Genomic DNA, 13900 nt, shown 5'->3' with positions numbered 1-13900 from the left:
AGTTTCTCTTGAAACAAATTTCGTCTCTCTTGAGACAATTTCCCTTAAAACAAATTTTGTCTCTCTTGAGACAATTTTCTTGAAACAAATTTTGTCTCTCTTGAAACAGTTTTCTTGAAACAAATTTTGTCTCTCTTGAGACAGTTTCCCTTGAAACATATTTTGTCTCACTTGAGACCGTTTCTCTTGAAACAAATTTTGTCTCCCTCTAGACAGTTTCTTATGAAACACCAAACTTTGGGATTGTTTCCCTTGAAACAAGTTTTAGTTTCCTTGAGATCATTTGAGATGTTTCTCTTGAAACAAATACCATTTTCTTTAAGATCGTTTCTCATGAAACAACAACCAAACTTTGAGATGTTTTTCTTTAGATAAATCCTATTATATTTTTTAGATCGTTTCTCATGAAACAACAAAATATCTTTGAGATCGTTTCCCTTGAAATAAATTTTGTCTCTTTTGAAATAACTTCTCTTAAAGCATCATCTGTGAGTCGTTTCTCTTGAAACCATTATCCCTAAAGATGGCATGTCGTCCTCATCTCGTAGAAACTGTGTCATCCCTCGACCAGATCTCCTCATCACGTAGGAGCCGTGTCAACCTTAGATAACGAGTCGTCCTCATCACGTAGGAACTGTGTTATCATCCCTAATGATGGAATGTCATCCTCATCACGTAGGAACCATGTCATCCCTTGACCAGATCTCCTCATCACGTAAAAGCCGTATCAACCTTAGATAACCAGACCGTGTTATCATCCCTAATGATGGCATGTCGTCCTCATCACGTAGGAACTGTGTCATCCCTTGACCAGATCTCCTCATCATGTAAGAGCAGTATCAACCATAGATAACCAGTCGTCCTCATCACGTAGGAACTGTGTTATCATCCTTAGACGATCCGAACTCTTCATCACGTATGAGCAGTGTCGTCCTCCAATACAAACATATCAAGTCTCCAACCAAAAAAAAAAAAAAAAAGAGAACCAGACAAAAAATGTTTATCTTTTTCATCTTTTCCTTATTCTTGTTAACACGAAAATATGCAAAGAGGGGCGGTTGTAGACACTCGTTTTTCTCCAAGTCGAAAAAATATTATTAAATATAATAATTATTATTATTATTTATTAATTGAAACCACTATCTACCACTACCTATTAAATAAATCCTCCACTACTCCATTAAAAACCCACTATCCACCACTACCCACTATCATAACATTAAAATAACCTACCACTAACCCATTATCTACCACAACCCATTAAATAAATCCTCCACTACACCACTAATAATCCCACTTATTCCACTATACCCACCATATCTCATCATTATCCACCAAAAGATACCCATAAAATGACATGAAATAATCAAAGGGAGGAAGCAAAAACGGGAGGAGAAGCATACGGTGAGAAAAGAAAATTGAAGGAAAAAATAAAAAAGGAAAAAAGGTTCTTAAATTCTACCAGATTTTTACCGGTGATCGAGATCTCCGATCAATGTTCCGAACAGTGAAAATTTGCACAAGGCCAACACGAACAACATACTGAAAAATCAGGACGATCAGACGGTGGACGGAGGTAGATCGGAGAAAATAAATTCGAATAGTTTTTTGCCTCTTTAAGGTGATCGGGATCTTCGATAAACGTTTTGAATGGTAAAATGTTGCGCAAGGCCAACACGAAAAACATACTGTAAAATTAGGACGATCGGACGGTGGATGGAGGCGGATCGGAGAAATTTAATCCGAATGGTTTTTGGTCTTTTTACGACGAACGAAGACGATTTCTACAAAACCGACTTTAGATCCAAGATGAGGAGGCCAAGACGAACTTCTCGGTGAAATTTGCTAACCATCGGCCACCAGATACGGCGGCGGCGACATGATTGTACGACGGTGGTGGCCGGCGACTCATTTATGTTATGTATTTTTGGTATAATTTATGTTTAGTCCCTGAACTTTTATGCACGTTTTTCATTCCAGCACATGAATCTTTGTGTTTTTCTTATTTTGACACTTTAGTTTCTGTTATTTTATTTTAGTCACTGAAGTTTCTGTTTTTGTTATTTATGTCCTTTAAGTTTCTGTTTTAGCTCTTTTAGAAAGTTTCTGTTTTTTTACTATTTTAATCCTTTAAGTTCATGTTTTTTCTAGATCTATTATTCGAGTAGGATAATTTCTTTAATTAATTAATTTGAAGCAAGTTAATCAATATTTAATAAATGGATCATATTAACTTGATATTTGATTCAGGATTTCCACCATTACGACAACGTGTAAGCGAAACAATACCAATTTTGGGCGCTGTGGGGGTGCTAATCCTTCCCCACATGTAACCGACTCCCGAACCCGTTTTAATCGAATCTTTAGTAAATGCAAACCAACATTTGTCTTAAAAAATGATTTTTCTTAAAATTGTTTTTAAAAGACATTTTCATGTATTCGACCTACCTAACCCAAAGGTTGATGGCGACTCTATCCAATTTTATCAAATTTAATTAAAAATCACCCATTTTCCAAAATTAAAAGTCCTAACTGTTTTTAAAACAATATTTAATTGTTCCAACCTAAAAATGGTTAAGATAGCTTGACAACTCCACTGGGGATCATTTTTAGAGAGTCAGGCTATAAGTTGCTTACACATTGTCGTTTGGTAAAAATTATGAGTTCGAGTATTTAGTTAACTTATGATCCTTTTATTGAAGTTTGTAATTGCTTCATTTTTTTATACTAACATTTTGGTTTTTTCTTTCAGATCTGTCCAAGTTTTATCGAGTGGTTTTGTTTTCTTTTTGAGTCAAAGAGTTGAATGTTCCTCCTCACACACATCATGGGCATTTGCATAACATAAGCTCTATACACTAGCTTTGAACCCTTTCTAAGTGGAGGTGAAAGTGACTCTTTCGTGAAAATTTATTCTCCGTATGGGCCTAGCAAGTAACCTTCGGGATTCATATACCTTATGTCTTCGTATGAATTTATTCTCCGTATAGGCATAAGGGAATGTTTCCCCTCGAATTGAACTCGGTCCGTTTAAGCCTATAATGTGTGAGGATTGAGGGTTTGACAGCCCAAGGGGGCATTGACATCAAGGACAATTTGGGTACCTTTTTCCTCATAGAGCCGAAACCATGCATATAGTGAACCGTAGAACGATCACCATAGGTATTGTCATATTGAACCTCTGTCCGTCAGTAGGTGGCCAAGTTAAGTGCACACAAAGGAGGAATGTTTTTAAACCTTTCTTTTTGTTTTAAATTTTGTTGAATGGCAGCATGCGAACTAGATACCATGTGGTTAGGATTAATTTCTTGTAAATACATTTTTGTGGGTAGAAAGCATGTTTGGGTAATATTACTATCTAATAAAATCATAATCGGGTAGATATCATGAATGGGTAGATGTTATATTCATCTTTGAATGACATATTTATTTGTACCAATTGTCTTACATGTACTAACTAATTTCATTTTTTTTGTTTATGTACACTAACTTATCTCTCTTCTTTTGTTTGTGTCATTTTTTTCATTATTCTCTGCATTGCATGCATTGTCATAATATAATGCAAGAGTTGTTAATCCACAAAAATATGTTCGTTAAACATAAATAATTTGCATTAATAGACAAAGGGGTTGTAATACAAGAGATGAAAAATACAGGGCAGTCTACAAGGCGACTATGTGTTACATTCAATTCTGGAATCTGAGGTATAGTTGTTTCTCCTTTGACCAATATAACATGGTGCCTACAATCGAAGAGTATACTACATTGTTGTATTGCGAGGGAATAAAAATGGATCAGGTTTATATCAAACATAACGAAAGTCAACCTTTCAAGAACTGACTGACAGAGGTTGTAGGGGCAAGATGAAGGTTGTTGATCTGGAGAGTTTGTTCAATGATAACAAGAACAAGATGACAAAGCGATAACTGAATTGAAGATCATTGCTAACGAATTCAAGAAACAGGCAAATGAACTTCACATAGTTCCCATCAGTTGAGGGCTTCAATGACGTTTCCATTAGGGAATAAGTTAAGCAAATGGTGAAAACCAGAGATGCAGTCATTCGATGCTTCTGGAAACAAGTACAAAAAGTGGCTCGTCACTTACACGGTTTAACCAGAGAAGCTGGAGCGGTTCGACAAGTTATTCAACCAGTGACAGAAGAAGGCGGAAGACTAGTCAACCTGTCAGAAGTTGTAAGGATATTTTTGTCTCTTAAAAGATAAAACACTTTTGTCCCCAATAAGGATTATTTATAATAATAGGCATGTTTTCGGATCAATACCTCGAGCATTTCATGCATTTTTGCATCTACATTTCATTTTTAAGAATTTTCATAAACATGAAATTTCTTTATGGAGGATTCGATGCAGTGTTCTTAATCACATGACACCACATGGAAGAAAGATTTTAACAATTAAAAAAACTGAAATCAGTACAGTGGGAGCCTGATCAGCCGATTGTAAGGCCAAGCCTACTAGGATGATCTGAGAAACGAGTCCCCATATCCTAAGGGCTACGATGTTGAAGATGTGTACAGTTACCACATAGGAAGCTCCAGGCATTCCTCTGAGAACTGTAAGGCACTGAAGCGCAAGATTCAAAACCTGATGTATTCAGGGGTATGGACAATCGAAGAAGGGGGCATTGCATATACCATTTGCACTGAGAGCATTGTTTTGTTTGAATACGTTTTTGATCTTTCATGTTTGCTTAATCTTTTAAACGACTGAATTTATGTTACCTTCTAAGGTGGAATAATTGAACGAATTTTAATCTTTAGTTCTTCGAATATTAAATGAATTAAATATTCTTTTAATTCTTCAAGAATTATAGATTTTTGACATATGGCAAGATCAGACCTTTCTTATCCTTTTCCAAAAAAAATCCCTCGATTCTTTACCCAGAATAATCCATGGAGAGTCATACCGATACCTTTGAGTCAATAAAGTCACACCATCGTCCTTTTAGATGTAAACCCAACATTTTTTTTCCAATGAAACCTACGGCATTGAGTACAAGATGTATACTTGAACATGAACCTTCCTACCATAAGACACAATATAGGGCATCTGGCATCAACATCATGAAGATGAACCTAAACAATTGAGGCATGCTGGGAGCAAGAAGCATAAAAGGATAATTAATTCGAAATAATTCTATCATGCATTAATTATATTTTTTTCATGTAAATAAAATTAATCCTGAAAATCTATCCCCTGGGGATACCTCTTCTGCGAGGAATTTTGTGTATGAGATGATGAATGGCTTTGTTTCATTTATCCATATATGTATATATATATATATATATATATATCCCTTGTTGTCCCCTTTTGAGCCTATAATATTTTTTCTCTGATTCAACTCTAACCAAGGATCACCCTCCACACTGGGGGGTAATGTGGAACAAATATGCTCACATGAGCTAAGATATGAATCCAGAAGAGATACCAAAAGGTAAACCAAATGCCAAGTACGAAGATCTAATCAGAACAAAAGGAGAAAATAAGCAAAAAAGAGAGAAAAAAAGGAAAAAGTGAGGTAAAAAGAAGACAAGACGCATATGTAAAGATTCTCTCGATTCAAATGAGGCGTCAAGATTCAAATTATGAGATTGATCAAGCACAATCATTCCAAAATCACTTCTCTCGAAGACCATAGAGCATCGAGAGAGACACATACGGGCATATTCAAATTGAGCAAGACAAGATTGAAGGCATCGGAATGAATTGATCCTTGGTTTAATACCCTGAAACACTTGTTTGGGCCTATTTATCCTTTTCTTTAATAACCATGAACCATGGCCTAAGTTACGGACAAATTCCTTGATAAGGCATTGCACAATCCGAGTGTGACCATGAGAGTTGGGAGCCGGAGAACATTTCCAGTGGGAAAGCATATAAGCTACCCCGTCAAATCAATGAACATCAAAGAAATAAGAAGGCCAAACCATTGACCAAATACAATAACCTGAGACTTTTTTATCCTTTCCTTACTTAACCATTTTCCAAAGATAGCTTTGATCTTGACACTTGTAATTTATTAAAGGATTAACAGTGTAATTAATTATTTGATGTCCAATGAACTCTAGTTTTATGATTCGTCTCAATTATGAAATCGAGAGAGGGGCAATATTTTCAAAACTTTTTGATCAAACATTTTTCAAAACTCTTCTAATTGATATTTTTAGATCTCGAAAATAAAAGAAAAAGAAAAACACTTTTCAAACAAGACAAACTCTTTAGAGTGGATCTTGGTATTTGACATATGGTTCTCAGACACAAAGCTCATGCTTAGAATCAGTGCCAAAGCAATAAAGGGCATCTTTGAATATTTAACATCAAATGTTGGGGCATCTTTGGAGATTCAACATCAAATATTGGGGCATCTTTGGGGATTCAACATCCTGATGTGAATAATCAGACCTTTTAAATGCTTTTCCTCCACATGTAGGAACAAGAAGACAAAGCACGAGACTCCATCCAGGAGATAAAACAAGAGTTAATTCATGTTGCATGCATCTTAGACATACTTAAGAGTATTACATTCATCATTTTTGCACACATAATTTTTTGCAGCTTTCAGAGCCAATTTCAACTTCACAATGAAGGATATTGGACTCAACAAACAAATTTCCAGTTTCAGTCAGAGTCAATTTCAACTTCACAGCGAAGGATATTGGACTCGAAGCGACACCGTTTACTCGAGATTGGATTTTAACTTCACAATGAAGGATATCCAACTCAAAAAAAATTCTTGGATTTCACGACGAAGGATATCCAATTCGAGGCTCAACTTCACGATAAATGGGCCATCCCTGATTTCAACTTCACGACGAAGGATATCGTGTCCACCTATAAGAACGAGCAGCCTATCGATGTCCTTTGAGATCGTTTCTCTCTAAACAAAGTGTCATCTCGCTAGAGATAACTTTTCTTGAAAAATAAAATTTTGTCTCGCTTGAGACAATTTCTATCAAAACAAATTGTGTCTCTCTTAAGACTGTTTCCCTTGAAATAAGTTGTCTCCCTTGAGACAATTTTTCTTAAAACCAGATTTTATCTCGCTTGAGATAGTTTCTCTTGAAACAAGTTTTGTCTCTTTTAAGATAGTTTCTCTTGAAACGTGAACTTTGAGAACTTTTCCCTTAAAACGAATTGTGTCTCCCTTGAAACAAATTTTGTCTCCCTTGAGACAGTTTCCCTTGAAACAAATTTTGTCTCTCTTGAGACAGTTTCTCTTGAAACAAAGTTTTGTCTCTCTTGAGACAGTTTCCCTTGAAACAAAATCGTTGAATATGTTTCTATTGAAACAAAGTTTGTCTCTCTTGAGATAGTTTCTTTTGGAACTAAGTTTTGTCTCTCTTGAGACAGTTTCTCTTGAAACAAATTTCGTCTCTCTTGAGACAATTTCCCTTGAAACAAATTTTGTGTCTCTTGAGACATTTTTCTTGAAACAAATTTTGTCTCTCTTGAGACATTTTCTCTTGAAACATATTTTGTCTCACTTGAGACCGTTTCTCTTGAAACAAATTTTGTCTCCCTCGAGATGGTTTCTTATGAAACACCAAACTTTGAGATTGTTTCCTTTGAAACAAGTTTTAGTTTCCTTGAGTTTTAGTTTCTCTTGAAACAAATCTCATTTTCTTTAAGATCGTTTCTCATGAAAAAACAACCAAACTTAGAGATGTTTCTCTTGAGATAAATCCTATTATTTTTAGATCGTTTCTCATGAAACAAAAAAATATCTTTGAGATCGTTTCCCTTGAAACAAATTTTGTCTTTTAAACAATTTCTCTTAAAGCATCATCTGTGAGTCAGTTTCTCTTGAAACCATTATCCCTAAAGATGGCTTATCATCCTCATCACGTAGGAACTGTGTCATCCCTCGACCAGATCTCCTCATCACGTAAGAGCTGTGTCAACCTTAGATAACCAGCCGTCCTCATCACGTAGAAATTGTGTCATCCCTCGACCAGATCTCCTCATCGCGTAGGAGCCGTGTCAACCTTAGATAATCAGTCATCCTCATCACACAGGAATCGTGTTATCATCCCTAATAATGGTTGTCGTCCTCATCACGTAGGAACCGTGTCATCCCTCGACCAGATCTCCTCATCACGTAGGAGCAGTGTCAACTTTAGATAATCAACCTTCCTCATCACGTAGGAATTGTGTTATCATCCTTAGACGATCTGAACTCTTCATCACATATGACCAGTGTCGTCCTCCAACACAACATATCAAGTCTCCAAAACAAAAAAAGAGAACCAGACAAAAAATATTTCTCTTTTTCATCTTTGCCCTATTCTTGTTAACACAAGAATGTGCAAAGAGGGGCAGTTGTAGATACCCGTTTTTGTTCATGTCGAAAAAATATTATTAAATATAATAATAATTATTATTATTATTATTTATTAATTAAAACCACTATCTACCACTACCTATTAAATAAATCCTTCACGACTCCATTAAAAACCCATTATCCACCACTACTCACTATCATAACATTAAAATAACCTACCACTAACACACTATCTACCACTACCCATTAAAATAAATCATCCACTACTCCACTAATAACCCCACTTATTCCACTATACCCACCATATCTCATCATTATCCACCAAAAGATACCCATAAAATGACATGAAATAATAAAAGGGGGAAGCAAAAACGGGAGGAGAAGCATACGGTGAGAGAAGAAAATTAAAGGAAAAAATAAAAAAAAGGAAAAAAGGTTCTTGAATTCTGCCAGATTTTCGTCGGTGATTGGGATCTCCGATCAATGTTCCGAACGGTGAAAAGTTGCGCAAGGCCAACACGAACAACATACTGAAAAATCAGGACGATCGGACGGAGGCAGATCGTATAAAATAAATCCGAACAGTTTTTGGCCTCTTTACGGTGATCAGGATCTCGATCAACGTTCCGAACGGTGAAAAGTTACGTAAGGCCAACACGAACAACATGTTGTAAAATTAGGACGATCGGACGGTGGATGGAGGCGGACCGGAGAAACTTATTCCGAACGATTTTTGGTCTTTTTACGACGAACGGAGTTGATTTATGCAAAACCGACTTTAGATCCAATATGAGGAGGCCAAGATGGAATTCCCGGTGAAATTTGGTAACCATCGGCCACAAGTGACGGCGGCGGTGGCCGGCAACTCATTTATGTTATATATTTTGACACTTTAGTTTCTGTTATTTTATTTTAGTCACTGAAGTTTCTGTTTTTTCTATTTATGTCCTTTAAATTTCTGTTTTAGCTCTTTTAACCTTTTTAAGTTTCTATTTTTTTACCATTTTAATCCTTTAAGTTCATGTTTTTTTCTAGATCTATTTTTCGAGTAGGATAATTTCTTTAATTAATTAATTTGAAGCAAGTTAATCAATATTTAATAAATAAATCATATTTTAACTTGATATTTGATTTAGGATTTCCACCATTACGACAACGTGTAAGTGAAACAGTACCAATTTTGGGCGTTGTGGAGGTGATAATCCTTCCACACGTGTAACCGACTCCCGAACCCGTTTTAATCGAATCTTTGGTAAACGCATACAAACTTTTGCTTAAAAAACGATTTTTCTTAAAATTGTTTTTAAAAGACAATTTTAGGTATTCGACATACCTAACCCAAAGGTTGATGGCGACTCTATCCAATTTTATCAAATTTAATTAAAAATCACCAATTTTCCAAAATTAAAAGTCATGACTATTTTTAAAACCATATTTAATTGTTTCAACCTAAAAACAGTTATGCCAAATATTAATATATATATATATATCTATCATTATATATTAATAAAAACAATCACATCATCTAGTTAATAGAGAGAAAAAGGTTGAATGATAAAAAAATTCAATTTATAAAATTTAATAAATTCAAAATTCAAAATTCAAAATTTAATGTGAAAAATAAAAAAGAAAGTAAAAATCAGTTATAAACGAGGCAATTTATCCTATTAATAAATATGTTATAGTTAAAGCGTTTTGCCATAGACATATCAGTAAGACACGAGTTTTGAAAACCAAAACATAATCACTGGAAACCGGCTGGGTGAAGTGGACACGTGTCCACTTAAATTTAATTTTTTTATTAATTATTTATTTTATTCGAAGATGCTTATCTTAAAATTTTATAATCACATTAACATTTAAATTTTCTTATATTAATTACTTTTTTATAAATTCAATTTACTCTTGAATTTTATTTATATTTATTTCATTTAAAAAATTTATATTATTAATATATTCGCTTTAAAAAAATATTTTTAAATATTTTTATACGTGCCCACCTTAAAAGTATTTTTAGCTGGGAACGGTTTAGCGGCGAAGAAATGTTTCAGTCTTTTTGTGGATAATCTTCCTCCCTCCTTTCACTGGAAGGGCCTCTAGACAGCTTTTGAAAGGCATGGCGACATCATCAATCCCTTCATTCCGAACAAGAAAAGCATGGTTTTGTAAGGTTTAGCAGCAAGCAAGAAGCTTCCAATCCATAGCTGCAAAAATGATGAATGGCTTCATCCTCCTAGCAGAAAGGTCCCCCAGCCGGAGTTGGAAATAGTAGAAAACAAAATGATGAAAGCCAAAGAAAATCATACGTGGCAGATAGGAATAACTCGATTGCCATAGATGGACCAGAGACATCCAGTTCTAAAACTAAGCACCACTCTTGTACCAAGGCTATCTCGCCTGACAAGAACTCTTTCAGAAAGGTTTCAGGTCACGTTGAAGAGGAAACCCTATGGAGTTTGGCATAAATGTCTGGTGGGTTCTGCACGCTTGTGTAGTTCGGGAGAGACTACCAAAATCAACGAATTTGGGAGCAGATTCTTTCTTATGATTATCGCGTCATCAAAATACATAAATCAATTGATTTTCTCCCATCATCTGCCAAATAAAGTAGGTTCAGCTTGCCCTTGCGTTGCTTGTAACCAAAAATCCCAGCCCCGGCAGCAAAAGTTCGTTGACCAGCGCCAACTGCCTCTGCTTGCCATGACTTTACTCCTTTAAACATCACGCATAGTTAGTTAAAATTATGCAATGACCTACGCTGGATATGGGGGGAAAACTAAATTTATTTTCTTATGGGGTTTTGAAGTAAAATGAAGGGAGATTCATTGGGTGGTGTTAGTGTATGAGAGAATAAGCTACCTCTGTTTGGTTTCCAGGAAATTAATGGCACGCTATGGGAAAGACTAATAAGTTAAACGAAGCACCTTTCTGGATAACTCCTACAGTTGGATTCTTGCGCTTCCCTTTGTAATATTCAAATGTAAGAATTTATGGTTCTCTTTTTCTGAAACGAAAGAACTTCAAGGGTAAGGAGGAGAAGCAGCAGAAGAAATGTCTTGTGGGCTAATTTGGGCTCATTGTTTTTGCGCTTAAAAATGGAGATAATAGCCCACTTTTAGAAAAAGTTTCAACTTCATCCGAGTTCCGTGATATGCTTAAACGCCTAGGTAGAATCCTCATTTCCCCCAGATAAATCAGAAACCCTCATCATCAGGGAAAGCAAGGAACTCCAAGAAAATGGGCAGCAATCAAGCAGCGGTTTCCTTCTTAACCAACTTCGCACGCGCCGCCTTTGGTATAGGAGCCGCGGCGACTGTACTCAATGCGTCGATGTACACAGTGGACGGCGGTGAAAGAGCAGTGATATTCGATCGTATAAGGGGGGTCTTGGATAAAACGGTGGAAGAAGGGACTCACTTTATAGTTCCATGGCTCCAGAAACCTTTCATCTATGATATCCGCATGAAGCCTCACACCTTCTCTTCTGTTTCTGGAACCAAGGATCTCCAGATGGTTAATCTCACCCTTCGAGTCCTTTCTAAACCCAAGGTAAATGTTTTCTCTTAAATAAATAGCACTAAATACCCAATTTTGTTTGATTCTATCTAAAAGAATTTGAGTTTTGGGATTAAATCGAACTGCTTGTACCTACCTATAATTCTATTGATTATTCTTAATATCTACTTATATGTATACTGGGGTTAATGAAGGCTCTAGATTTGTTGTTTTGCATTCTAAGAAAAGAAAAAGGCTTATTGATGATATGATTGCAGTTTCGATTCTACTTTAATTGATGTATGTATGTATGTATGTGTGTGTATGCATGCATGTATGGCTGATGGATGTTGGGGTTGTTTTGTTCTTTAAAGATTAACGTTTAATCGGTGGCATCTTGTGCGATAAAAAAGGTGGATAAGCTTCCCGAAATATATCAACGCCTTGGTCTGGAGTACGATGAGAAGGTGCTTCCCTCCATCGGAAACGAGGTGCTGAAAGCTGTGGTTGCACAGTTCAATGCCGATGAGCTTCTCACTGAGCGTCCCCAAGTCTCTGAGTTCGTCCGGAACTCACTGACACAGCGGGCGAGGGACTTTAACATTGAGCTGTCCGATGTGGCGATTACGCACTTGTCGTATGGTACTGAGTTCTCGAGAGCAGTGGAGCAGAAGCAGGTGGCACAACAGGAGGCGGAGCGATCGAGGTACGTTGTGATGAAAGCCGACCAGAGAGGCGCGCCGCGGTGATCCGAGCTGAAGGCGAAAGCGAGGCTGCAAAGTTGATTTCCGAAGCCACTGCGACCGCCGGTATGGGGCTGATCGAGTTGAGGAGGATCGAGGCGTCGAGGGAAATCGCTGCAACTCTTGCCAAGTCACCTAATGTGGCATACCTTCCGGGTGGGCAAAACATGCTTCTGGCTATAAATCCATCTAGGCCATGATGGTAATTTCATTATCCATTTCTGGTGTTTGTGTAGGAGAAAGATCATAAATAAAGTTTTGAGGACCATGGTGTTTTAGTATTAGATCCTAAGTAATTTCTTAATCTTACACCTATATGTTTGGTTTCTTATTTGCTAATTCAATTCTTCAGAGGAATTTGTTAATCATTGCTGTGCAGTAGTAGGTACCATCATTCAGGCATTTCTTAATCTTATTCTATATGTGTGTTTCTTCCCTATGCTATGTGTAATGTTGTTTATTCAATTGGTGGCAAGTTCCTGGAGTATCAATTAACGAAACTAGAATTAAATATTAAAAAAAGCCCAATTGTTTTAACTCCAGTTATTCAGATTTCATTTGATCAAATTTCAAAAATCATATTGTCGGAGCATAAACATACTTAAAACTTATAGAAACATCCATAGATCGAACCAATAAAAATATCATAGTCAATGACTATGTACATTGTATAAAAGTTTAATCATTTGAGGGTCAATTTACAATTTCTCAAAAGTTTAAAGATAAAATCATAAATTTAAAAAAAAATAAGGATCACTTAAAACATGGATTTTAATTCAAACATCAATTAACAAAATTATGAATCATGAAATAAATTTCAAAATTTTGAAGTGAGTTTCTTATTTCGAAAATTGGGCCTCTATTTTATGTACCCGAAATACCTTTTGAAATTTCGATTTCAATTAATAAAAAAATCGATTTCAAAATAGGAATTTTGATTTGAATTATGATATAATTTATATAAATTAATACTTATAAAGTACTAATCTTTCTAAAATAATATTTTTTCTCATTCTCGACTTATACTCAATATCTAAATTAATAATTTTGATAAATTAATAAGATAATAATTTTTCGGAAGATTTGTATAAATTTATGGTCTTTCAATATTATAGATTAATAATTATGTAAACTTACAAATAACTCTAGGACAGCCTTGTAAAATACAATTCTATTTTTGTTTGCTTCTTAGAATTTAAATCTAGTTGTATTTCATCTCTAAGATATGAGCTTGCATTAAGTTTTAACTAGTATAACCTACTATAATGAATTTTTTTAGAGATATTATATTTAATTAGTCACATTGTACAGAAACATCATTTAACTAGTCAACACAATGTGTATGTTTTATTCATGAA

General features: G+C 35.4%; 1 pseudogene; it reads left to right on the top strand.

Annotated features, from left to right (window-relative positions):
* Positions 1-10350: 10350 nt before the first annotated feature.
* On the top strand, positions 10351-12915 carry LOC120214345 (annotated as a pseudogene).
* The last annotated feature ends 985 nt before the right edge of the window (positions 12916-13900 follow it).

This window comes from Hibiscus syriacus, unplaced genomic scaffold (genome assembly GCF_006381635.1).
Source record: "Hibiscus syriacus cultivar Baekdansim isolate YM2019G1 unplaced genomic scaffold, ASM638163v2 tig00110059_pilon, whole genome shotgun sequence".
Classification (NCBI taxonomy): Eukaryota; Viridiplantae; Streptophyta; class Magnoliopsida; order Malvales; family Malvaceae; genus Hibiscus; species Hibiscus syriacus.
Note: the sequence above shows the minus strand (reverse complement) of the source record. Positions and strands in the feature narration are given on the sequence as shown.